The sequence below is a fragment of the Toxorhynchites rutilus genome, chromosome 3 (assembly GCF_029784135.1).
Source record: "Toxorhynchites rutilus septentrionalis strain SRP chromosome 3, ASM2978413v1, whole genome shotgun sequence".
Taxonomy (NCBI): domain Eukaryota; kingdom Metazoa; phylum Arthropoda; class Insecta; order Diptera; family Culicidae; genus Toxorhynchites; species Toxorhynchites rutilus.
In genome coordinates, this window is record NC_073746.1 from 111592855 (window position 1) to 111620762 (window position 27908).

General features: G+C 36.3%; 1 protein-coding gene across 5 annotated transcripts in view; it reads left to right on the plus strand.

Moving 5' to 3' along the window:
• LOC129776910 (inositol-pentakisphosphate 2-kinase) overlaps window positions 1-27908 on the plus strand; it is a 355299-nt gene that overhangs the window by 75777 nt on the left and 251614 nt on the right. For 4 of the 5 annotated variants that reach the window (XM_055782846.1, XM_055782845.1, XM_055782849.1 and 1 more), the window contains exon 2: window positions 21819-21866. The gene's annotated coding sequence lies outside the window, so the exon portion shown is untranslated. Of the gene's footprint in view, window positions 1-8587; window positions 8607-21818; window positions 21867-27908 lie in introns of those variants that run through there. The other variant, XM_055782847.1, reaches the window with a different exon arrangement.

Genomic DNA, 27908 nt, shown 5'->3' on the forward strand with positions numbered 1-27908 from the left:
GGATGGGAAATAATGGGATGACCATTTGAGTTTGATTCATGCATTGTAAAGAATTGAAAATTGTTACTTTAGTTAGAATTGTTGGGGCTTCAACAAACTAATACAGGGTTGGGGAATAAGAAATGTCGTATTTCTGATCGAAATTTGACGCTTTATTTAACACTAGCTGACCCGGCAAACTTCGTCCCGCCAAAAAATTGTGTTTTGTTATCAATACCTTCAAACATTCACGTTTTCATACTATGAGCAAGTTCATGGGTCCAATCGCAGTACTGTTCATTGATTGATCTTCTAATCGACCCCGTTGAATTTAACTTTTACTATAAAATTCCTAGTATTTCTAAGAAAACTCATCATTATAATATCAGATTATTTTGAGACACAATTCTCGTTCAAGTTTTCAACCACTTGCAAATAACATGTTTCTCCGTTACATGGAATATATGTTTTATACAGAAAATATGATAGAATGAAGACAACCTCAAATGGTTAAATTCCATCCTCGAGTTCTGTTCTTATCAACACATCCGGCGATCCTTTTTTTTGTATAGATAGAAGAAGGAGTGCGTTTCATCACATTGAAATCCATTTCCAGTTTTGAACGAAGATCAATTTCGCTAGCTCGAGTAATGCAGGAATTCGTGTTTCATTTGTATGGCAGCCCCTTCTTAGAGAGGGGGTGGAGTGTCTAACCACCATAGAAACATTTATTGCACCCTTTAATCTTCAGATGCCAAATTTGGTTTCATTCGTTTGATTAATTCTCGAGTTATGCATAAATTTGTGTTTCATTTGTATGGCAGCCCCCCCTTAGAGAGCGGGGTGGAGAGTCTAACCACCATAAAAACATTTATTGCATCCTAAAACCTCATTATGCCTAATTTGGTTCCATTTGCTTGATTAATTCTCGAGTAATGCATAAATTTGTGTTTCATTTGTATGGCAGCCTACCCCCCTTCCCCCGTTAGAGAGGGTGGTGGAGAGTGTAACCACCATAGAAACATTTACTGCACCCTTAAACCTTCAGATGCCAAATTTGGTTTAATAATTCTCGAGTAATGCAGAAATTTGTGTTTCATTTGAATGGCAGGAGGTGGATAGTCTAACTACCATAGAAACATTTATTGCACCCTTAAACCTCAATATGCATAATTTGGTTTCATTTGCTTGAAGAATTCTCGAATAATGCAGAAATTTGTGTTTCATTTGTATGGCAGCCCCCCCTTAGAGAGGGGGGTGGAGTGTGTCAACACCGTAAAAACATTTATTGTACCCTAAAATCTCAATTTGCCTAATTTGGTTTCATTTGCTTGAATAATTCTCGAGTAATGCAGAAATTTGTGTACCATTTGTATGACAGCCCCCCCTAAGAGAGGGGGGTGGTGAGTCTAATCACCATAGAAACATTTATTGCACCCTAAAACCTCAATATTCCTTATTTGGTTTCATTTGATTGAATAATTCTCGAGTAATGTAGAAATTTGTGTTTAATTTGTATGGCAGCCCCCCTTAGAGAGGGTCTCAAACTATCACGAAAACCTTCCCCGGCCCCCAAAACCCCTACATACCAATTTTCATGTTGATCGGCTCAGTAGTTTCCGAGTCCATAAGAATCAGACAGACAGAAATCCATTTATATATATATATATATATATATATATATATATATATATATATATATATATATATATATATATATATATATATATATATATATATATATATATATATATATATATATATATATATATATATATATATATATATATATATATATATATATATAGAGATAGAGATACTTAAAATTATCCAATTTAGGTCAAATATGCGCAGTTTTGTTCGCAAACTTGTTGTCATTTAGAAGACAACTTCAATATTCATCCCCCCGCCCCCCACACCACTTATAAAAACCCACTCCTTATTTGCAAAAAACTCAGACAGCCAGTTTTCGCAAGCCTCTTTTGAGGCCAACTTAGTATCACCAAGAGCGTTTTGCATGGACCGGAAGAGATGATAATCACTTGGAGCCAGGTCCGGACTATACGGTGGGTGCAATAGGACATCCCATCCGAGCTCCCGTAGCTTCTGGCGGGTCATCAAAGATGTGTGAGGCCGAGCGTTGTCCTGGTGGAAAATCATTTCTGGCCGCTTCTGGTCAATCGACTGCTACAAACGGTCAAGCTGCTCACAGTAGTGAATCGAGTAGGGGGTCTGGCCATAGTTGAGCAGCTCATAGTGGATGATTCCCTTACAATTTCACCAAACACACAGCAAAACCTTCCTGGCCCTCAATCCGGGCTTGACGATGGTTTGGGCCGGCTCACCGCGCTTCGACCACGTCTTTTTTCGCTTTAGGTTGTCGTACGTGATCCACTCTTCATCACCAGTCACCATCTTCTCCAAAAATGGGTCGAGTTCGTTCCGTTTCAGCAGAGCATCGCAGGCGTTGATTCGGTCTAAAAGATTTTTTTTGCGTCAACTCGTGTGTCACCCATACATCCAGCTTGTTTTGGAATCCAATCTTCTGCAAATGGTTCCAAACGGTTTTATGGTCTATACCCAGTTCCTGGCCAAACGAGCAAGTGCTCACATGCCGGTTGGATGATTTCAACGATTTTATCGGTTTCCACGACGATTGGCCTACCAGTACGGGGTATATCTTCGACAGCCACTACACCAGAACGAAATCGATCAAACCAACGCTGTGCTGTGCGAATCGTTACAGTATCGGGTCCATAAACTACACGAATTTTTTCGGCCGCCTTCGTTGCAGTTTTACCTCGCAGGTAGTGAAAACGTAAAATATGGTGAATTTCTTGCTTGGTGTACTACATCTTTGACGCGCTATAACTTGAGACTGAAAAGGACAATCACAACACTGTTAAAACTTGTAGCACATATTGTCGTCTTCAAATAGCCGTATAGTATGACCCGATGCGATAAATACAACACATGATATGTTTAAGTGTTGCCATATATTGACAATATACGAAATTTCTTTTTCCCCAACCCAATATATAAAAATGGAATGTTGTCTGTCTGTCTTTCTATCTTTCTGTCTGTCTGATTCTTATGGACTCAAAAACTACTGAACCGATCGACATGAAAATTGGTATGTAAAGGGTTTTTGGGGTCGGGGAAGGTTCTTATGATAGTTCGTGACCCCTCCCTCCTCTCTAAGGGGGGCTGCCATACAAATAAAACACAAATTTCTATATTACTTGAGAATTAATCAAGCAAACGAACCCTAATTTGGCATGTGGAGGTTTTTGGGTGCAATAAATGTTTCTATGGTGGTTAGTCACTCCTCCCTCTTCTCAAAGGGGGGGGCTGCCATACAAATGAAACACAAATTTCTGCATTATTCGAGAACTAATCAAGCAAATCGAGCCAAAGTTGGCATCTGAAGGTTTTAGGGGGCACGAAATGTTTCTATGATGAATACACTCCTCCCCCTCTCTAAGGGGGGCTGCCATACAAATGAAACACAAATTTCTGCATAACTCGAGAACTAATCAGGCAAATGGAACCAATTTCGGTACATGGAGGTTTTAGGGAGTAAGAAACGTTTCTATCGTGAGCAGACACTTCTCCCCCTCCCTAAGGTAGAGGGGCTGCATTACTCGAGAATCAATCTCGCAAACGGAACCAAATTTGGGATGTAAGGGTTTTTGGGTACGAGAAATGTTTCTATGATGGCATGACCCCCCTCCCTGATTAGGAATGGAGGGGGTTTCCAAAAATTAAAACACATTTTTCAATCGAACATATTCCAACCAAACATGACAATTGAAAATTTTCGGAAATCTCTGAAGAAAATGGGAATATTTGGAAAAATTCAACTCCCATATATTCTACAATTCCATACTGACAAGTGTTGTTAGGCCATTTGATGTTTGCGCTAGCGAAATTGATCTTTGTTCGAAAGAGGAAATTGATTTTAATGCGATAAAACTCACTCCTATAGCTTCTTCTATCTATATAAATAAAAATGGATCGCCGAATGTGTTGATGAAAGCAAAACTCGAGGAAGGAATTGTCCGATTTAGGACTGTCTTCATTCTATCATATTTTCTGTATCAAACATTTATTCCATGTAACGGAGAAACATGTTATTTGCAAGTGGTTGGAAAATCTTGAACGAGAATTGTGTCTGAAAATAATCCCCTAATAATAGTATTTTAATGACGAGTTTTGGTTGAAGTACTGACATTTTATAGCAGAAGGTAATTTTAAATGGTAGATTGGAAGATCAATCAATGAACAGTTCTGCGATTGGACCCATGAACGCGCGCTTAGTAAGAAAACGTGAATGTGATAACGAAAAATAAATTTTTAGCGGGACGACATATATTATACCCAAACTCGCCTCTCGCTTGAGAAAATGCTGTACCAGTAGGCTGCCGTTCTACGCATAGTTGTCCGATGTTTAAAAATCAGCAACTGAGTAAAGCGCAATCAAAGTTTTCGAAGATTTTGGAAAGGCTGTTGGAGGCACGAGTTGGTGTAATGGAAATGCAGAGTATAGCAGTTTTTTTTGGAAAGAAGTTTGCCGTTACTCAATTAAACTAATCCATGGCCACTTATTGAGAAATAAAAATTACCAAAGGTCGGTATGATATCGGCTATTTTGACGTTGTTGACAGTTGTTGATGGCAACGTGATGTGCCAAAAAGCTCCGAGAGGGGTCTAAGAGCAACGGAAGAAATCGTTGTTGGCATTAATAGGTACCGTTCTGAATCATATTTCGGACGCTTAAGGCATATGATGCAGAAAACAGGTCTAAACTTTATGCACAGGTATTATTTGGTTGATATTTTCAATAAATTAGTTCAATATGCTTTTAAGCTTTGTACTTTGGTACCTATTTGATTGAAAACATAAAAAAATCATCGAATAAAATGCTTTTCAAATGAAGCGAATTAAAATCGAACTTTGGACACTAAATCAAATTTCGGACAGACTGAATTCAAATTTCGGACAGATTGAATTCAAATTTCGGACACTTTATTTCGTAATTTTTTGAACGAAAATTACATTACACTTAATTATATTTAATAGTCGACTGCGAAACACTTACCAAGCAATCATAGTAAACTGTTAACGATGATGAGAACTGATGAAACACGGGAGAAATTTAAATATTGATGAACGAGTAAATTCTACGTGCTCACGCTGAGCAAACGTCAATCACAAACGATAGTGAGTAGTGTTGATAGATTTTGACGTAGGACTACGTCTTTCATTTCTATACCGGGGTGTAAAATCGAAGTTTCGAAAACGAAAGCGTTACGCCGGAGACCGAGATTTTGAGCGTTAATAGCTCTTAAACAACTGAACGAAATGGTATGATAAACACTTCATTCGAAAGATAAAATGTCTACGCGTCATATACTTGTTACTTTTTCATCCAAAAACTTGTTTCAATAGTCTTAAAATTGCTTTCAAAAACAGGCTATTGAAATCACCAATCGGTATATAAGCGAGCGCCGCTCGTAAATCCACTCAGTTATGATTGAATAGCGATTGGAGCATGTTGTCGCTGTTGTTGTGAATCTAATTTCGTTTATCATGAAAGCGCTGATGAACGGTGTCACCAAGAGCCTGTTTGTGCACCTGAGGCCAGAAGGGAATCCATCAGGAGGAGAGTGATGCCACGGTTCTGCTTGAAACATCGGAGCAGTTGCCACACACACATACACGCGCGGAACCCTCGTTGCTATCATCGTTGCTGAAAAATAATCTACCAGTTCCCCTGGGAATTGAAAAAAACATTCATGCGAAAGAGTTCATTTTAATGTTTTCTATCCATACAACACTGCAACCAAATACATTTGGTTTCGTGATTTTTCAATCAATCTCAATTAACAGGAAAGCTTCTGAATATTATTTTTCCCCATCAGTAGAAAAGTTTCGTATCCAATATTGGATGCATAACATGAAAAACGGAAAATGTTTCAAATCGCGAAAATCATGTAATTTTCGAGCGATTATTTGCTTCCTACTCATATAATGCTGCGACCAAATACATTTTGTTTGGATTTTTCAATCAAGTGCGATCAAAGAAAGACCACGGCTTTCGGCAATTTATTAGAGGTGCAATGAATCTTTAGGAATTCCCGCTCTACGCGCACTGGCCAACGATGTTTACTCAACAATTTCTCAAACGAGAAATGGGTGTTGTGAGAAAGGATTAGCGAACGCAATAACGACAAACGGGAGAAAGAGATGTTTGGAGGTTGAAGGAAATTGGCAGAAAACATCTTCATTTTATCTTTCGAAAAATGTGATTCATACCACTTCGTTTTGCCAGAAAGAGATTGTTGATGCTCAAAGGAGGAATCGAGTCCTCCGAGGAAATTAACCAGCGCAAATTAGAGAACACTATCGATTGCGGCATTCGTACACAAATAATTTTATAATGCAGTTTCATCAAAATGATTTCTTCGATATGGGGATATATTCACTACATCATGTCATATATTTCATATTCTTCATTATGAAATCCATATCCATGGCACCTATTGGTATCGAATTATCATCGACACCACGATTTTCGCTAAATGCTCCTTTCAGCTCGGCCTGTAAAAAACTTTTCTGAACTCTAAACCATCAAATTTGGAGCCCTGAAAAGGACCGTTGATTATATGCTAAGCTAATATAGCACGCTCTCATTGGATTCGACGGGCCAGCTGAATGTCCTTGGGCATGATGTGACGCGTTTTGCATGGATAGCACACAAATTGGTATCTTCGAATAGGCCTCCTGCAGCGTCATAACCGCGGAACTTTGGAAACGCAAGTTGGTTTTGAAGACCTGAGTAATTCCAGCTCGTTAGTCTTTCGGTGGTAAGGCACCACGAAAGCAGCTCGGATTAGCGCACCAGCCGCAGGAAGTGTGAAGAAGCCACATCGCTATCGACCGGGAACTTTGCGTGAAATTCGTCGCTATCAGAAGTTGACCGAATTACTGATCCGCAAGCTACCTTTGTAACATTTGGTTCGTAGAATTGCTCAGGACTTCGAAACTGACTTGCGCTTCCAAAGTTCCGCGGTTATGACGCTGCAGGAGGCCTATTCGAAGATACCAATTTGTGTACAATCCACGCAAAACGCGTCACATCAAGCCCAAGGACATTCAGCTGGCCCGTCGAATCCAAGGAGAGCGTGCCATATTAGCTTAGCATATGATCAACGGCCCTTTTCAGGGCTCCAAATTTGATGGATTAGAGTTCAGAAAAGTTTTTTGCAGGCCAAAATGAAAGGAGTATTTTTATTTGGATGCTATTCAGCATCGAGAAAATTCCGGAAAGATCTAATCGTTGCTGAAAAATAATCTGCCAGTTCCCCTGGTAATTGAAAAATACATTCATGCGAGTTTATTTTAATGTTTTATGTCCATATAATACTGCGACCACATACATTTGGTTTTGTGATTTGTCAATCAAGTGCAGTTAGCAGGAAGGCTTCTGAAGATTACTCTTCAGAACAAGGTTTTTTGTATCCAATATTGGATGCATAGAACCTTGAGCTTCCAACGTAACGTTCTCGTTTTCGAAGTACCCCAAATATTCATTCATTCATTCATTCAGAATGGATTTAGATTCAACTTCAAACAAATGATCTCTAAATCAACGATAGTCCTACGTCACCCTTGCGGTTATACCATAGATATAACCCACTTCCTGTTTTTTTTTCCGATTATGTTATAATTCTAAGGTAGTTCTCATATGAAATGATAGTGAAACCAAGGGAGGATTACTCTAAAGAAGCAATTGTGATATTAATTTTATAGTTATATCATCAGTGCATTAAGCATTTTAGGATATTAGAACAAAGTGTCCGAAATATGATGTTGTCCGAAATATGATTCAGAACGGTACTTCCAGTTGCTCCAGAATCCAAGAAGGCATATTCATTGCAACTTTTAAGCTTAATGTAAAGTATGAAGATGTCAAAAAATGAGCTGAATATTTATATTGGGAGTACGTCCGTTGTATGCGCATCCCACTGGATGCTATTTGATTCGCTCGAGATCGAGATTTTAGTCACTAGCGGATGTTGTCCAATTTGTTTATCATCATTGGAATCAGTTTAGTATGTTCGTTCAATTTCCTAATCCATAATATTTAATTTATTCATTTGCGTCAAGAATCGCGAATGGTCTATGTCAATCGCCAGGGGAACCACGGATGGAGTGCTGAAATCACGCATACTATCGCTTTGAAATTGTTGAGGAAATAGTGAGGGAAACAGGTTGAAAGATCATCATCACCGTCATCACAACTGATGCAAAGTTTCACTAGCGGGAATAAGTGACTGGTCGGCGTTACAAGATGGTCGACTGTTTGGATTTGTGGATCACGTTTCGATGTTCCGCTTGGTTTGGAAAACAGTTCCATGGGAAGAAAAAAAAAGTCACTACACATGAGGATCTACCTTCTGTCTGTTCCTGTTCATCTCCTCAAGTGTTACAGCTCTTCGGATGCACATAAAACATACTTTTGCGTTTTAGTTTCGGTTCCTCTTTCTTCGACCGGCCGAGAGTTGTTTTTCAAGTTCAGTCGTGCGAACAGGGGATAGGCGCGCAAGGTAGGGCGATTTAAGGTGAGGCTCGAATGAGGAAATTTAGTGCTTTGTGGCCGTAGCATAATCTGAATAGACCCACTCTTGCGTGCGATGATTGTCGGGAAAGTTCTGATGATGGTGGTGTAATTTGAAGAGTTTGAACATTCTGTAGCCCCACACGGCGCAAACAAAAAGAAGGGCTTCGTGGGTGGATGAGCAGCGCAGGGTAATCTTAAGGTCATGAAAATTACGAGTGCATAACGAGAGTTCTTTTTTCGCAACCGTGTTCGTTGCTCACCGCTGCTGGCAGAATCGCCATTGTGTTGCGTTCGGTTTGCACTTGAGGCTGCCCATTAGCATGGTTCTGCAATGGTTGCAATAGGGTCATGTGGAAGGAGCTAATTTCTGGCCATCAATTCTCACAATGTTGTGCCACTACAAAGTTTTCGGAACGGATGTTCATGCAACTCAGCGTTGGTCGTTGGATGTTCTTGCAACTACCATCCCACCGCGCAAGCCAGCTGCCGCTCGAGCGAGCTCCAATCTTTGCGCTGTACACTTTTGTTTACTGTCTGCACTTTATGTGCTCGTTCGGAAAATAGCATACCATGTGGCTCGTTTTATAAATAATGAATGAGTAAAAGACCAGATAAACATCATCATACGGTGGGCTTCTTGTGTACGTCGTCGCGTCATTACTGAACGAACGAAACAAACAAGAACGCACAAGTGTCCCACCACACCGCCAGCGCCGAGTTGTTCCATGAGTCACCTCCGACTGTCGATCGATCAGCCGGCGAACTGTTAGACCGTGCAACGTTGCCGAACTCGTAGATTTTTATTTTTATTTTTATCTACTCAACACCTTCCACGCACCCATGGATGATAAATATCGTTCCCACTAACGAAACGTCTCTGCAAAGATGGTACAGTCCTTGGTTGAAATACAAACCATAGCACGGCCAGAAATTAGCGTTTAATATTCCGCCAAAAATAGCATACGGCGCAATATTACCTTGTCAAGCGTATAGTATGTGTGTTTGTCTCTGTTACAGTTTGAAGGGGAACACATGCCGCGTTAAATTCGATACAATGTGCAATAAAAAACTATCTCTCAATTTTATCGCCATTCGTAGACATATTTCTTCGTTGCCCGTATTGCTCAATTCCAAACTGAGACAATGTTATTTAGTCGTCGCTGATGATCCATGTTTTGATTTTTATTTTTTTCTATGTTGAAATCCGCGCAGGATTGAGAACCCGGAGCATTGATACGGTTATACTTACTTGATTGATACTTGAGAATAAATTTGAGTTTGAGTGGATTGTTTTAGTCATAATTACTCTCTGTCTTTAACGCTTTCACTATTGAGGACCAAACATCGACTGTGCCCGCACAGCAAGCATGAAAGCCGTTTTTTGTGATTTCAATAGAAAAGAGTAGAAGAGGCGAACGAACTGCAAAGTGTAAAGCCTCTTGCCATAGTGAAATCTGCGAATTAAAACGAAGCTTTTATGAATAATGGTTAACGGTACTCGGTTTAAACAAAAGATTATTAGCGTGGAAAAATAACAGATTTCTTTCAAATGAAATTAATTTCACCACAAAGGGTTAATAATGGAATTTTTCGAACATATCCAAAATCAATATGCAACAAATAGCCTAACGCAGTCTATGCGTCAACTATGTCAACTATGTCTATGTCAACGTGTCTACGTCAACTATGCGTTCGCATCACGAACACAACCCTCTTGTATTTTGTTCCTTTCTGATATCATTTTATGTTAGTTTAGGGGAAACAAACACTAATATTTTTGCATGAAATCGAAGCTTGTATTTAGCATAGATAGAAAGCTAGATTTAGATGAAGTATTCACAATTTACTATGGAATCTCATTTTGACAACGCCACAACGTGATATTTCTAACGCCATCTATTGGAAAATAATATTTATTAGACAGAATTCTATGCCAACCCGTTTTAGAAGTTGGTGGCACCATCTGAGATTGAAATGATATGTAGATACATTTCATTTCAGCAACTTTGCATACCTGAAATCTAAAAAAGCATGGTTCAATTTTTGAAAAGGATGATTGTTTTTTTTCTTAATTTTTTTTTTGTATAAATAATTATTTCCCAAGAATTGTATATTTCTCAAATATATAAATAGTCCATACAGTAACCAACAAGTCATCCATACATCGGAAAATGGGCACTTCTACAGGGAAAACGTTTTTCTAACAACAACTCAAGACCTACAAAAAATTAAAATTTTTAAAGGACTTGGTATATTTGAAATCTTCGAGAAAGTATTAGACAACTTTTTTAAAATACTACTAAATTTAATACTAATTTTAATTTTGTTAAAACTCAAGATAGCATACTCGACAATGTTTTAGATCTTATTAAAATATGAACATTTGTCGTAGACATCAACTTTCAATTTTTTATATTTTCTGGAATACATGGCAATTCCACCCCAAATCAGCCGGCTGCTGACCTCCGATTTTTTTGAACTTATGATGGAAACTACCTAAAATAACAATTTTAATTATTATATGACCAGTTTTAATTACGACTGATTTTTTAAAAGGGTGTGATCAAAATCGTTGATCTTTCTTTCAAAACATAGTGGAGGCGATCTGGCGTAGTGGTAACATCCATACCTCTCACGCTAAAGGTCACGAGTTCAATTCTCACTCCCGACATTCTTCCACAAATGGAAGTAAAAGTGACGAACAAACTAAAAGTGTTGAAAGCTACTATAATACAGTTTAAAAAAAATCAAAAAATCGTAAATTGAAATCCAGATATCTGATTAAAATATGATGTGTGACAAAGTTGTTGGAAGGTAAGAGAATCATTTAGGAGAAATAACAGTTTTAAATTTACTGTTAAAAAAAGCTGTAAACTCAAAAATTGAATTTAATATTAAAAACTTATACAGGTTGGACTCGATTATCCGTAGTATTGATTTAATTTTACTCCGGATAATCGAATCCTCCGGATAATCGAGTCAAACAAAAAACAATTTTCTCTCGGTAAACATAATAAAATTATGATTAAACATAATATAATTATGATTATTGCACTTGTATGTTTGTGAATTTGTAACTTTGTCTGTAGCGCTGTACCACATCAATAGAAATTTAACCCTCTTCTTCTTGACCGATTGATCTTAAATTTGGAACACATCTTTATCTCTGGTGTCATTATAAAACTGTGTATTCCATGATCTTGGAAATCCAAGATTGCGGCCGCTACAAAATGGCGAATTACACATTTTCTCAGAACCCCATCAATATATATATCAAATGAAAGGGATTGACTAGTAGAATACAGTTATTTATGAAAAATGCAAATCAAAATCGGCTGCCACCACAAAATGGTGCCATATTTTTTTTTTCAAAAACCACATTAATATCAAATGAAAGTACTCGACCAGTAGAACATAGCAGATCATGAAAAATCCAAATTCAAGATGGCAGCAGTCCCCATTCAAATGATTTGATTAATAGAAGACAGTACATAATGAAAATATTCCAAAGAAAACTAGGTAAGAAATAAATGTTGGATTTCTATTATCCACAGTTAGTTGTTTAGTCATATACCCCACGATTTTATTTTAGTCTCATCATTGTCCTAGATTAATGAAGAAATGGATGAGATAACTGCTACTTGTCTAATTATTTTCTAGCTTTTAGTACATTAAACCGTTTAACTTAAAAAGTTTTTTTTACTTATTTTATTTTCTAGTTTTTAGTAAATTATCTGTCTCATTAGTATACTTCTCTACATTAAAACCATTCAAAAAAAAAAATGTTTTTTAAAACTTTTATCGCTAACCTAACTTTCTTCGGAATATTTTGATGATGCACTGTATTCTATTAGTCAAATCATTTCATTCGATACAAATATTGAGGGGATTACAAAAAAATACATAGTCAAAAATTTTGTGGCGGCGACCTTTTCGAATTTATGTTGTTCATTGTGTAGTGTATTCTCCAAGTCAAGCCAATCAGCCATTTTTAGCGGCGGCCAAATTGAATATTTCAAGATCATGGAATACGCAGTTTTATTATGACATTAGAATTGAAGGTATATTTTAAATTTCAGATCAATCAATCAACAGGAACGGGGTCAATTTTCCATTAATGTGGGACAACACTCAAACATACATACAAACTGGGAAAGCTGAATGGAACCATTGAAAAGTAATTGTTTATTTGGGAACTGCGGGTGTTCTGCCAGTAATTTTCATAAATAATTGTGTTCTACTAGTCAAGCCCTTTCATTTGATATCCATATGGATGGGGTTGTGAGACAATATGGTCGCCATCATGTATTTACGTTTTTCGTAAATAACTGTATTCTACTGTCAAGCCCTTTTTTTGATACCCAAATTGATGGGGTTGTGAAAAAATATATATATATCGCCATCTTGTGGTGGTGACCATTTTAGATTTGCATTTTTCATAAATAACTGTGTTCTACTAATCAAGCCTTTTCGTTTGATATACATATTGATGGGGTTCTGAGAAAATATGTAATCCGCCATTTTGGATTTGCGTTTTTCATAAATAACTGTATTTTACTAGTCAAGCCCTTTCGTTGGATACCCATATTGATGGGGTTCTGACAAAATAAGTAATTCGCCATTTTGTAGTGGCCGCCATCTTCGATTTACATTTTTCATAAATAATCTACTTCATCTACTAGTCAAGCCCTTTCATTTGATACCCATATTAGCTATTCAATATGAAATTATATAAATCATTGAAGATTTCCGAAAATCAAAAATAAATTATTCCGGATAATCGAGTCCGACCTGCGTATCTCAAAACAGCACCACCCCCCCCCCTTCGATATTTTTTGTGTATATTTTTATTGGAAAGTCGTTCCAATTTAACAAAGTTTGACGTATAATGGTGCCGTGAGAAGCTCACCAAAATTAACATATGATTTTTTTAAATTTTTTGGAATTTCAATACTTTGCGAAATCCTAACATTTTAAGAAAAGTAACATAAGAAATGTTATTTACAACAAACTAGGCATAACGTTCTATCCTTGGACTGATCATGATTTTAATTACGCCCTTTTAAAAAATCAGTCGTAATAAAGTGGTCATATGATTGTGAAAATTGTAATTCTAGGTAGTTCCCATCATGAGTTCCAAGTTACAATAAAATCGAAGAGGCTCGCGTCGTAAAATTCGCCGTGTTTTTAGCTGATTTGGGGTGGAATTGCTCTTTGGAGACTCCTGAAAAAGTAATGCTTTACTCGTAACATTTTCGTGTGTGAATTCCCTCATTTGACATGTTCTTGACATGTTTCTAAATAGAAAAATGTTCACAAAACATGTAAATCGCGATAATTTATACATGAAAATGTTACGAGTTAAACATTAATAGTAATTTTTCAAAAATAACATGAAAAAGTTGTTGTTGGAAAAACTCTTTTCCTGAAAAATTGCTCATCTTCCAATGTATGGGTGACTTTTTGGAAATTGTATAGGCTATTCATATAATTTTTTTCAGAATTAAAAAAAACATATTTTTAAGGAAAATGGGTTTTAATTTTCAGAATATTTTTTTAATGATTTTTTTTTAAATTTGTTTGATATAGTTTTATGAAAATATAAATAATTTTCTACATTTCATTCTCTAACCAACATTTTGTAGGTCTTATAGCTTTTGAGTAATTTTTTTTTATTTTTCAGTGTTTTTTCAACTTTTTTTTTTAATCTTAACTCAAAAACTATAAGACCTACACAATGCTGGTTAGAGAATAAAATGTAGAAAATTATTTACGTTTTCATTTAAAAATATCAAACAAATATGTAAACAAAATTTCATTGAAAAATAAATATTTTGAAAATAAAAGTTCATTTTTCTCACAAATATTTTTTTTTTATTTTGAAAAAAAAATTTGAATAGCCCTTACAATTTTCAATACATTCATAGATTTTTTCGAGAATTGAAAAAAATACGTTTTTGGGAAAAATTAATTTTAATTGTTAATTTTTTTTTTCAGTGTAATTTACTAAGACTAGTTAGCATGAGATACGATATTTAAGAGATAAGATATTTAAAAAGTAATTTTTTTCAAAAACGTGTTTTTTTCAAATTATGAAAAAATTATATGAATAGTTCATACCAAACCCAATAAGTCACCCATACATCGAAAGGAGAGCACTTCTACAGGAAATAGATTTTCTAACAACAACTTTTTCATGTTTTTTTTTCAGAAATTATTACTAATGCCTTTACTCGTAACCTTTTTGTGTGTAAATTCTCGCGATTGACATATTCTGCAAACTTTTTCTATTTATAAACATGTCAAAAACATATGAATCGCGAGAATTTAAACACAATAATATTACGAGTGAAACATTTGTTTTTTTATGAATCTCGATTGAAAAATGCCATACATTTCAAAACCTATAAGAGATAGAAAGTTCTTTGACAAAAGGACATATTTCAATATTATCTAAAATTTTGCCGAATACACTATATTGCAATCTTGGCTTATTCTATTGGGATCCATGAAAATTGAAATACATCTCAACAAATTGATATGAAAATTCAATCATTCATAGTTACTGATATGTTATGTTAAAAATATTCAGATTTCCATAAATCATATAAAAAGCAAGGTTTCCCATCACCTCAAAACATAAAAATCTAGTATTTCAATGTTTCGCCTTAGAGTAGTAATTTATTCAGAAGAGCTAGGATTAAAAACGTGCTTTTCTTTTTCTTTTCACGCCAATCACGCCAATAGCTTTGGAATAAAAATAAAATAAGTAAAAAAAAAAACGGTTAAACGGTTTCTTTGTAATTAAACATAATGATTAAAGATAATGTACTAAAAGCTAGAAAATAATTAGGCAAGTAGCAGTTAGCAGTTATCATACTCCTTCCTTCATTAATCAAGGACATTGATGAGACTAAAATGAAATCGCGATGCATAAGATGAATTCATTAAATGCGGATAATGGAAATACAACGTGCCCCACGACTGTATTCTAGTCTCATCAATGTCCTTGATTAATGAAGGAAGAAGTATGATAACTGCTAACTGCTACTTGCCTAATTATTTTCTAGCTTTTAGTACATTATCTGTATTATATTATTTCCAGTTTTTAGTACATTATTTGTATCATTAGCATATTCCACTATAATAAAACTTTTTTTTAAATTTTTTATTCCCTACCTAATTTTCTTCAGAATATTTTTATGATGTACTGTATTCTATTAGTCAAATCATTTCATTTAATACCGATATTGAGGGGATTGCAAAAATACATGGTACCTACCTCACAGACAGTCAAATATACATACAAACAGGTCTAGCTGAATGAAACCATTTAAAAGAAGTAATTGGTTATTTGGGGACTGCGGCCATCTTGGATTTGGAGTTTTCATGATCTACTACGTTCTAATAGCGCTTTCATTTAATACCCATATTTATTGAAAAAAATTGAAAAAAATTTTCACCGTTTCACCGTTTCACCGTTTTGTAGTGGCTGTCATTTTGGATTTGATTTTTTTATAAATAACTATGTTCTACTAGTCAAGTCCTTTCATTTGATTCTCATATTGATGGAATTTTGGGGAAAAAAAATTTGGCGCCATTTTGTGGTGGCGGCCATTTTAGATTTGCATTTTTCATAAGATCCAGAGCTGCAACTAATTTATGTATATACATTTATGTGGCGAGTGGAATTCGATATTTGGGTTGACTTTCTGCTTTTTTTAGCGAACGAATACTGTATCAATGAACAAATGCTGTTGGCTGATGGCTGTCTAGAGTGAAACTAAAAAAAATTAAAGAGGGAGAGAATAATATTGTAGAGATTTTAAACTTTTGCAAGTCATTGGCCTATAGCGTTGCGAAGAGCCTATTTAGAAAACTTAATCTAATCTCTCAGCCTTGAAAAAGACCATATTGAACGCCTTCGCTGTCGCCACCGACTGGTTGCTAGCTTGAAAATTGCCGAATCGTAATTGCTGCTAAAAATTAAAACCACGGAGCGAACAAAGTATACCTGTCTTTCTCTTGATGCAACGTAACATGTGCGAAATCAGAAGAAAGAAAAAGAGGAAGAAGAAGAAGAAGATAGAAACAGTAAACATATTCCATAGAATAGACAGTGTTGCCACATATTCAGGCTTATCTGCAAAGGTAAAATTTTTTTTCGATTTTTTTGGTACCAATTCCGTACGATACAAGTTACAGATTTTTGTTGTAAAGTACAGATAAGTACAGATTTTTTAGAGTGTTAAAGTTACAACAATACGTGGAGTTAGTGGAGCAGATGGGGAAGAGATTTGATTTCGATTATTAGACCCTACTAATGTTCTAATAATCAAGCCCTTTTATTTGATAGCCATATTGATGGTGTTCTGAGAAAATATGTGATCCGTCATTTTGTAGTGGCCGCCATCTTGGATTTACATTTTTCATAAATAACTGTGTTCTACTAGTCAAGCCTTTTCATTTGATACCCACATTCATGGAGTTTTGAAAAAATATGTATATGACCCCATTTTGTGGTGGTGGTCATTTTGGATCTGCATTTTTCATAAACAACTGTATTCTACTAGTCAAGCCCTTTCATTTGATGCCCATATTGATGGGGTTTTGGAAAAACCCATATTGATGAGGTTTTGAGGAAATGTGTAATTCGCCATTTTGTAGCGACCACCATCTTGGTTTTTCATGATTATGAAATACGCAGTTTTATAGTCACTGCAGAGATAAAGGTGTGTTCCAAATTTCAGATCAATCGGTCAACAGGAAGGGGTTTCAATTTCTATTAATATGGGACAGCGCTACTGACACGTTACAAACATACAAACATTTTGCAAACATACTAACATACAAACAGGGCAAGCTAAATAAAACTGTTTAAAAAGAAAATACCACCGAAAATGCGTGACATTTCGTCAAAAAAAAAAAAAATTAATACAAAATATTAATTTTATTTTGATATTTTGGAAAACTGTAGAATTTTAGGATCCAGTACTAATGTTTTTTAGATATGTCTGATTTTTTTCAGAATTTTAGTTGCACGGTACAAAAAATAGGGATGGGTTAAATACAATCGCAACATTGACGTAGGACTACCGTTGGCTTAGAAATATTTTTTTGTATTGATTAAATTATTGATCAAACTAATGATGGAATGAAACAATTTCCAAATTCAATTGAATTCCATCTATTCACTTTGTATGTAAAGAGTTTGAACAAATGTCAGGTGAATTTATGCATTGTGATAGATTACGTTCTCCGTTGAAAATAAATCTAATAAGTTCGACCGTTCGTTTTCCTTTTACGTATGGTATGATTTTATTTATTTATTTAATTTGTATTATGTAACTTGAGACTTCGGTCTCATTTAAATGCTACAATGATTTGTATACAGAACAGTGCGTCACTAATATAACTTTTATGATTTCAATTTGACTAATTCTACTAATTTAACGGTTAAAGTGCTCTAAACATTTCTTCTTAATGATGCTTTGGACATTTTATTCGTGTTTCGTGGACTTCTAAAATATATGAACGGAAGAAATGTCAAACGATCATTGTAGTTTACATTTCCTTCTGAAGATGTCCGCTCTTCTCGAACCGCAAATTTGCTTGATTTGATGAACTTCAGACACTTAGTTTCGATTTTGACATGCATGTTGAACGCATATTATGTTGTTGTCAATCGGCGTTATCGCAGCGAATGGTTATCAATATTTTGCCTAATCATTGAACAGTAAAGGGCGAACACGAAATTATTGCGACACCGAAAATGTCATGCCAATTTTCTTATAATGTTTAGAATCAAACCAAATCTTTAGGGTAGTTTTATACATATATTTACTTAAAAAATCAAAAGAAAAGTTATTCGATGGAGCCTTGAGTGTAAAATTGAACGCATTTTCGCTTGGTGCCCTCCATCTAAGTCTTTACAATGTCATCCGGTACCAGTTTCTCAGTTTTTTTTTCCATTTTCTTAACATGTCCTTCTCGTCTTTGACTGTCTTCTTGCTCTTCCGAAGTTCCCGCTTCATTATTGCCCAGTGCTGCTCCACCGGGCGCAGCTCCGGACAGTTTGGCGGGTTCATGTCCTTTGGAACAAAATGGACAGAATTGGCCTCATACCACTCCAGGACACTTTTCGAATAGTGGCATGATGCCAAATCTGGCCAAAATAGCGGAGCTTCGTCGTGCTGCTGCAAGAACGGCAAAAGACGCTTCTCGAGGCACTCAGATTTGTAGATCTCGCCATTTACTGTGCCCTTTGTCACGAAAGGCTCACTCCTCAGTCCGCAAGAGCAGATGGCCTGCCAAACGAGATATTTGGAGGCGAACTTAAACATTTTCTTCTTCTTAAATTTTTCGTCCACATCGAACTTCCTCTTGCCGGGGAAAAACTCCAACTCCGGAATTTGCTTAAAATCGGCTTTTATATACGTTTCGTCGTCCATCACACAGCAGCCATATTTTGTCAGCATCTTCTCGTAGAGCTTCCGTGCCCAAGTTTTAGCCGTCGATTGTTGCCGCTCATCGCGGTTTGGGAAGTTCTGTACCTTGTATGTATGTAGACCAGCTCTCTTCCAGCATTCTGGACGTAGCTCTACGACATGCCGATCTTTTTAGCCAAATCGCGGTTTGAGACGTTGGGATTTGCTTTAATCATCCGCTTCACCTTTCCGTCCGCCTTTTTGTTCTCCGGTCCCGGTTTTCTTCCAGCTCCTTTGCCGTGGTCCAACGTCAACCGCTCCTGGAACCGCTTCAACACTCTGACGGTTGAACTGCCGGTACGACAGGTCAGGAAATTCCAGGTGTTTGGAAAGTATTTGTTCTCTCGACTCGCGTTGGTTCACCTCCATTTTCGTTGAATCGAAAAACACGACTTCGAGTTTGACAGCATGTAGACAATACACATCAATGAGAAAGTGTGCAAAATTTGGTTGATTTTTACCCAATGGTAAAAAAGTTATGCCCTGTTGAATGTGTCGCAATAATTTCGTGTTCGCCCTTTATGTGTACTACTTCAGTGAGCTGAACATACGGAGGAAACCTGAGCCAAAGCATTGTGTTCGTACTCGCTTTTATAGTCCGTGTTGGGAAAACACTTTCCGGAGTGCAAAAATGCATGCGGGTATAAAAGTACCACCAGTTTGTGTATATCCGCAGTGGCTATTTTAAGCAGGCTGCTTGGTTTTGGAGTCTGTGTTGGGGAAACACTTTTCGGTCTGCATGTATGCAAGCGAGTGCAAAATTACTCGCAGCTTGCATGTATTTAAAATGTCGATTTTTCCAGGCTCTTTGGTAGATGGGGGAACACAATCTGAATCTGAAAAAATATGGAGAAGGAAAAATTAAATCTCAAATATTGAATATGAAAATTCGAATTTGAAAATTTGAAGATATGGTTTGGGGTTACTTTTTACTTGTTTACCCTGCCAGGCAAGAAGTCTATTGCTCGAAGATTCATGACACTTTGGATACACATTTTGAGACGCGAGTGCCCTTGGACTGTCGGAAAAGTCTCATTATTGAAAGTTAGGTATAGCATGAACTCAGTTGGTGTTGCTGGCGTTGTTTTCATGACCGCCGTGACGGAGAGACAGCGCTTAGCGCTTTCGTATACCACACAAGTGACCCATGGGTTACGATCGTCGTTATGGGTTGTCAACTTTTAGGTTCTTCTAGGAACATATATTATTTTGACGCTGATAGTATGTTAATGATTTGATAATAAACCCACAATATAAGTGCCAAGTCATTAAGCACAAATTACCACAGAAGATGGAAGATCTAACTTCCTGAATTTTTGAAACTGACCCCAAATTTACTGATATCAAGCATGGACAGAATAAAGAATCCAGTCAATCGTATTTTACCGTTTTTGAAAATACAAATGCTGACTGTAACGAAATTGTTAGAAATCTAGAACACTGTTGAACTCTGGGACTGCAATGCAAATGGAATAAAATGCACCGCCCAGCGTTTTTTTGCCGCTGTTGAATGCGATTAGTATCGTGGATTATTAGTGCAAACACATCGAAACGTTTTACCCCACTTGTTGTTATTGTCTTTGCTCAGCGAAACGGCAAAAGAAGGGCCCTCTCTCTATCGCAGTGTTTTCATGCTTTCTTCCATCCGATCCGTAGTTATTTGTTCATTTCGTTTGCAGATGTGTTTTTTTTTTCTTGTTATTTGCGAAACGCAAATGTAACGACGCTGGCTGTTGTCATCCGCCACAGATCGCACCGGGAACAAAGAACTGAAACTGCAAAACAACATACAGTGAACGAAAATAACTTTCTAGGCGATAATGGCCACTGCCGATAATGGCCTGTCAGTTTCGACGGGTTGATGTGTGTGGTTTGCAAAATTTCACACAAGAAAATAGTGCAAGACGATCAGCACCTCGACATTAACAATATTCTTCTTTAAGATGATACAAAATGAATTTGATTTTTTTTTCTGGAAAGTTAAACCGTGGTTGCATTTCCCATCGCAACTCTTATACCACCACCATCTCTTCAGGTCACGGTTACACAGGATGTCCATAACTCACAATCAAACCGACGAACAAGAAGACAGCTTAATACTGCTCTATCTAAGTGATACCACACAAAGCGGCCCAGGAAGTACGCCTCTTGAAGCGGAACGACGGAATGACGACGCCACCACATCGATGCGATGGTACCCCGGCGATTCCCGGCAGAAACTTCATTCACTCCACTGGTAGGAGGACGGGTTGTGGTGGATTGTTACGGACGAACAGAAAACAAAAAAAAACAAAACCGCCGATCCCTTCCGCCCAGCGAGAACCACCGGGAGAAGTGCGTGGAGATGGAAAGCGATTCAAATTAATATTTATGTACCCATGAACCCATTCATCCTTGCCCATGACTTGTGTGTTTTTCCTCGTTCCCACTTGCTGTGCATTTTGTAATTTTCCTTTGACGGTTGACGGTTGAGTTACAGAAATATGAATCTTCTGCACGGGGAACAGACGATGGATGTGTATTTAACAGCGGGGATGTACCAGAAAAATCATTCATATTTTTATTAGAATTTTACAAATGTTTGCAACTAGTGTTATGAAGACGATTCCATGCCATTCGAGTTGTAACTTGATAAACTTCAATCTTTTTGTTGGCAAATTCATTACTTTTCTAACTCCAATCTATTCGCAGTGCAACTAATGATAAATATAATTTCACTTTTTCAGGTGATCTCACATACTCCAGGAAGAAATGAAGGCTCCGGAATAACCGAGGTGAGAGCTCTTTAAAACTTTCGCTCGAAAAGATTACATAACTCCAAAACTATTGCGCTTTTCCATTAGAAATTTTCAATTTATATTCAAACACTGATCTCACTTCGATACACTTTCCATGTCATCTTCGCGTTTGATCTCGTGTGGGCATGAATCACTCGAAGCAATTCTAAGCAACCAAACAAAACCATTTCTCTTTTCCCACAGCAGAACAAGTTCTTGCTGTGTTTCCCCCACATTCGGAGAACCATTGGGAAAACTGGTTAATAGAAATAGGGTCACGAAAACGACCATATGATGGTGTTTTTTTCTCTGGCGGAGACGAATGCGGCGGATGTCGTAAATATCCATATCTGGGAAGAAAAGGAACGGAACATGATTTGTGTGAATCCAATGGATTACTGGCTTATGCTTATGCATTTCAAATCTTTTCAATCTGTGCCTTCGGATGTTTTATCACCTTGGGATGTAACAAATTATGCAAATGTATTACAAAAATAGAGTCATTGACCGATTTTGATGCAATTTTTTTGAGTGAAGATTGGATGGAAAGATTCGGCTTGAATGAAAAAAAAAACAATAACAAATCGTGGATTTAGAAATAATTTAAGAGGCCCTCGTTCCGAACCTTGTAATCTTCTTTTCCCTAGTATTCGACAGTTGTCACAACTGTGCAACTTTTTTTGGGTTTATTTATACAAAGTGAAAGCACGAGTCTTGAATAAACATTGGTGGTACTATTGAAACAAGTCTTTTCGTATAGATCTCCAGATCTATTTTCCATTTATTGGTTTTTAAACTCAAGAATATATCTCTAGAAACACAGTCGTTTACAAGGAAAAAAGGTCTGATACAATTAACTGTTATTCTAAGATGATGAATGGAATGCTACGACATTTGAAACGAATACCCTCGAAAGACCCGAATACAAATGAAGTTCACATATTCGATTGGAAAGTAGTTTGTTTACTGTTTCTGATTTTTAAACCAACACCATCAATAACCATTCGAATCTCGAATCTGAAATTGACTTTGGTCCCTGGATTTACTAGATCTTCTAGATTTACTATCTGGAAGCTGCATATGAAACTGTAGCCTGTAATTCGCAGTCTAAAACTATGGAATTGAGACTGCAATCTATACTTTAGTCTGGCATTCACCATTTCAATTTGAATTCCTGCCTGTGATTTATACCCAGTTTTTGGGATTCTAAATGTGGGGTTTGTAGTCTAGATCCTAGAGTGTGTTATTCACAATCTGTAATTTGGAACTTCATATTTTCTACAATTGAAATATCTGTTTCTTGAATTTAAGTTTGAATCTTGAATTGCTATAATTTTCGTGGAATCTGAATCTGAAAATCAGGAATCTGGAACTCGTGTTCTGTAATCTGAAACCTGCTTCGGAATCTACATTTGGAAATTGAATTCTAATTTCTATTGGTGAAAGTATGATTTTTTGTGTTTTCAATTTGTGTCAAGAATCCGGAAGTGGAAGCGTGCGCGATACCATATTCAATTCCGACTCCTGAAATTTTGAAATAACTACACAATCTGAATCATAAAATCTGAAAACTGTATTCTGAAATCTATAGTCATATACAGACATGGTAAGAATACTGAATCTGAATCTCTGATTCTGAATCTGAATCAGAAGCTTAATCTAGATCTTTGAACACGAATCTCTGAATCTCTTGATCTCTGAATTTTTGGATCGTCTGAATCTCTGAATCACACGAATCTCTGAATCTCCGAATCATTGAGGCTGAAGCTGAATCTGAATCTCTCAGTCCCTGATTTTAAAACTGAATCTAAATCTCTGAATTTGAACCTGAATCTCTTAATCTCTGAATCTTTGAATCTCTTAATCTCTGAATTTCTGATATTTTGAATCTCTGATTCTGGTTTTGAATCTGAATTAGAATCTCTTAATTTTTAATCTCTGAGTTCCTGAATCTCTGAATTTCTGAATATCTGATTTTGAAATTGAACCTGAATCTCTGAATCTGAATATGAATGTCCTAATCTTTGAATCTTTGAATTTCTGAATCTGGATCTGAATCAGAATCTGAATTTAAATTTCTGAATTTCTGATTCTTTCGATCTCCGAATCTCTGAATCTCTGAATCTCTGAATCTCTGAATCTGATCTGATCTGATCTGACTCTAAATCTCTGAATTTCTGATTCTCTTGATCTCTGATTCGGAATTTCAGATTCGGAATCTGAATCTCTAGCTCTCTGAAATCTCTGAATTTCTGAATCTTCGAATCTCTGAATTCCCGAATCTCTGTATCCCTGAATCTCTGAATCACTGAATCTGAGTCTGAATCTGAAACTTTGAATCTTTAAATCTGAATTTCAGAATCTCTCAATCTCTGGATCTCTGTACCTCTGAATTCGAAACTAATCTATTGAATCTGATCTGATCTTATCTGAATCTAAATCTGAATCTGATTCTGAATTTGAATCTGAATATTGGAATCTGAATTTCTGAATTTCTGAATCCATTGACCTCTGAATCTTTGGATCTCTGAATCTTTGAATTTGAATCTTAATTTCAGAATCTCTGAATCTTTAAATATCTGGAGTTCGGAATCTAAATCCGAATTTCTGAATCCCTGAATATGAATCTGAATCTCTGAATCTGTGATTCTGAATCTGAATTCGAATCTAAATCTTTGAATCTGAACCTCTGAACTTGAATCTGAATCTAAATTTGAATATTTGAATCTGAATCTCTGAATTTCTGAATCTTTTGGTATCTGAATTCTTGGATCTTCTGAATCTCTGAAACTCTGAATTTCTGGAGCTCTGAATCCCTGTTTTTGAATCTGAATCTCTGAGTCTGGATCTAAATCTGAATTTGAATCTGAATCTAAAACTAAATTTCTGCTTTTCTGATTCTTTTAATCTCTGAATCTATGGATCTCTCAATCTTGGAATGTCTGAATCTCTAAATTGAATCCAAATCTTTGAATTCCTGATTCTTTTGATCTCTCTGAATCTGAATCTCTGATTCGGAATCCATATCTCTGGATCCCTTAATTCCTGAATCTGAATCTCCAAATCTGAATTACTGAATCAGAATCTCTGAATCTCTAAATCTCTGAACCTCTGAATCTCTGAATATCTGGATATCTGAATCTCCGAATCTCTTAATCTCTGAATTTGAGTCTAAATATCTGAATTTCAGAATCTGAATCTGATATCAAGAATCTGAATTTGGAATCTAGGATTGAGAATTTGAATTTGGTAGATCCAGAATCTGGAATCTGAATCTTGAGTCTGAATCTGGAATCTTAAAATAAATCTAAATCTGTGTCTGAATCTGAAATCTGAAATCTGAAATTTGAAATTTGAAATTTGAAATTCGAAATCTGAAATCTGAAATCTGAAACCTGAAATCTGAAATCTGAAATCTGAAATCTGAAATCTGAAATCTGAAATCTGAAATCTGAAATCTGAAATCTGAAATCTGAAATCTGGAATCTGAAATCTGAAATCTGAAATCTGAAATCTGAAATCTGAAATCTGAAATCTGAGATCCGAAATCCGAAATCCGAAATCTGAAATCTGAAATCTGAAATCTGAAATCTGAAATCTGAAATCTGAAGTCTGAAATCTGAAATCTAGATCTAAAATTTGTGCCTGTTATCTAAATTCACGATCTAAGATTCAAGTCCAGGATTTTTTATTCACGATTTGCAATCTTAAAATTTTAAATAGAAACTAGAATCTATATTTGATGAATTTTTTGACTTACACTAAAGCCGCTTTTTACGTGGTTTCTTACGCGGTTCTTTTTCGCGGTTTGTTTTTACTCGGATTTCGGAATTCACGCGGTGGTGAATTTTTTCGTGGTTGACACACACACACACACTCTGTCACACATATTATATATAATATTTGTTCCATCAGCATCATTATTCCACATTTCTTAACCACTTCAATCTCCCTTCGGCAACGTATAGAAACAATAAATAATGTGTGCGTGTGATGCAAAAATATAGGGCCACTCTGCACCAAACGGTCAGAAAATCGACGCGGTGCTTCCACCGAACCAATTTGCATTGCTGTGTGTGTGCTATATTCCATTTTATCGACTTTTAAATTGATTTTGCTCTTGGAAAATCACTATGTGTAGTAAATCGCAGCATAAGAATAGACTGTTTTCTGCTCGCTAGTTGGAGCGAGACAATTTCTTCGAATGAAGATTATGTCGTTTCGAATTACAGAGGTTTTGAACTTTCTCAGACCGTTTTTTTGCATTTTTGGGAGTTTCATGCCTTCAGAAATGTTGTCTTAAAAGGATTTTTCGATATTTGATTTCATTGGAAAGTTACTAGTATGAGGTCACCTCAAGGGATATAGTATTGCTGTACGATTTTTTAAACGTGTTTTTATCGAAACCATGTTTTTTTCTCAGCTGGTGATATCCATATCAGAAGTTTTTTTTTCAGCATGTTAAAAATGAATTATCTAAAGCGTCACACAGCCGTTTTTTATATCGCATTTTTCTCGATTTTCATGAGCTTCTAAACAACGATTTTACATGAAAAATAACTCATTTTTAACAAAAATGGCCGCCATTTTGGCAGTTTTTCGAATTTTCAAAAACCTCTATGTAACGCTTTAGGTATTGTCCTACCTATTGCCACACCTCGTTGCTTCAGAACCGATACCACCAGCAAGGTACCGATTATCAGACAACATCCACGCATCCAGCGAAAATTCCATATTTTCCGATCTTCCAGACAGGGGACCCCCCTTAAGCTGGTTTTCGACCTTGAGAAAGACCATTCGGATAGCATCGCTGCCGTCTGTTGGATAGCTGGATTACTGAAGAATCGTGAATGTGCGTATCTGAAATCTCTAATGATTTATTTATACCCTGTATGTTTACATGGATGGAGCTTAAATTGCAATATTTCCTCTCTCCGATGTGTCCGTAAAACGAACGTTGAATTTCCGCGCGCCTGATTCGCAGTGATATATAACAGTTGAACCACATTAGTTGCTCATCAGTGATAACATGGTTGAGTAAGCTTAGAAATGCCCACAACAAATGTGTAGAGGAATGAGAATGCTTCCAATTTTCGTTTATGGATAATGGAATCGTTATGTATAGCGTATCAAACAAATCTCAGCAAATTTTCAGTCCGATTGGTACGCGATCCATCAAAATTCCTTCGCAGAATGAAATTTTTTTTTGAATTTATTTAATTAGGCTCAAGTGGATAACGAGCAGTACATTTTTAAACTACATATTTGAATATATTATAACTAGGATAACTAGTCAAATGTTGAACGCTTAAGCTCGGTATGTTCATATATTCTTCATTTATTCGTAATAACACATGAAATTATTGAAACCTCCCTAGCATCACTCTATAGCAATCATTAAGCATCATTTCTTGTTATATTTATTGTATTAGACCATTTGCATTGTTCGAAAAAACATTTTTATTCAATGGTGTTCTGGCACCCAAATGTTGAACACATATTCATTCATTCAACCAAAATTTTAAAGATCCTCGCTAGATGTTGAACAGTTAAATTCTTACCTCAACAACATTCGTTCGTGAGACCAAGGCGCTTAGAAGTATATCGTAAGGTGGGCCAATATGTGAAAACCATTATGTAACTATTTTAAAAGTATACTATGTTTTGTTTGTAAACAAATCACAATACGGTTGTGCGAAACCTCGCTTGTGATCAACATGTCTCTTTCACGCTTCAGGTAAATAATTTCCCTTCTGCTTTCTTCTGTACTGTTTTTATATACCGCTCCACTAACCAACTTAGTAACAAAACGGACTCACCTAGTATCACATAATCGTCTTGCGTGAGACAAATATCATTTTGTTCTATTTTTTCTTCGAAGTTTTTCAATTACAGTAATCGTTCGCTAACTGGTCCTGGCTTAACTAGCCCTGTTTATCTGGGCGAACGTTAACTGGTACTTGGACCAGTTAAAAAGCAGAATTTCGTAAACAGTCGACGCCATATTCATATGGAAGATTTGCTGTGAGAGGCATTCGA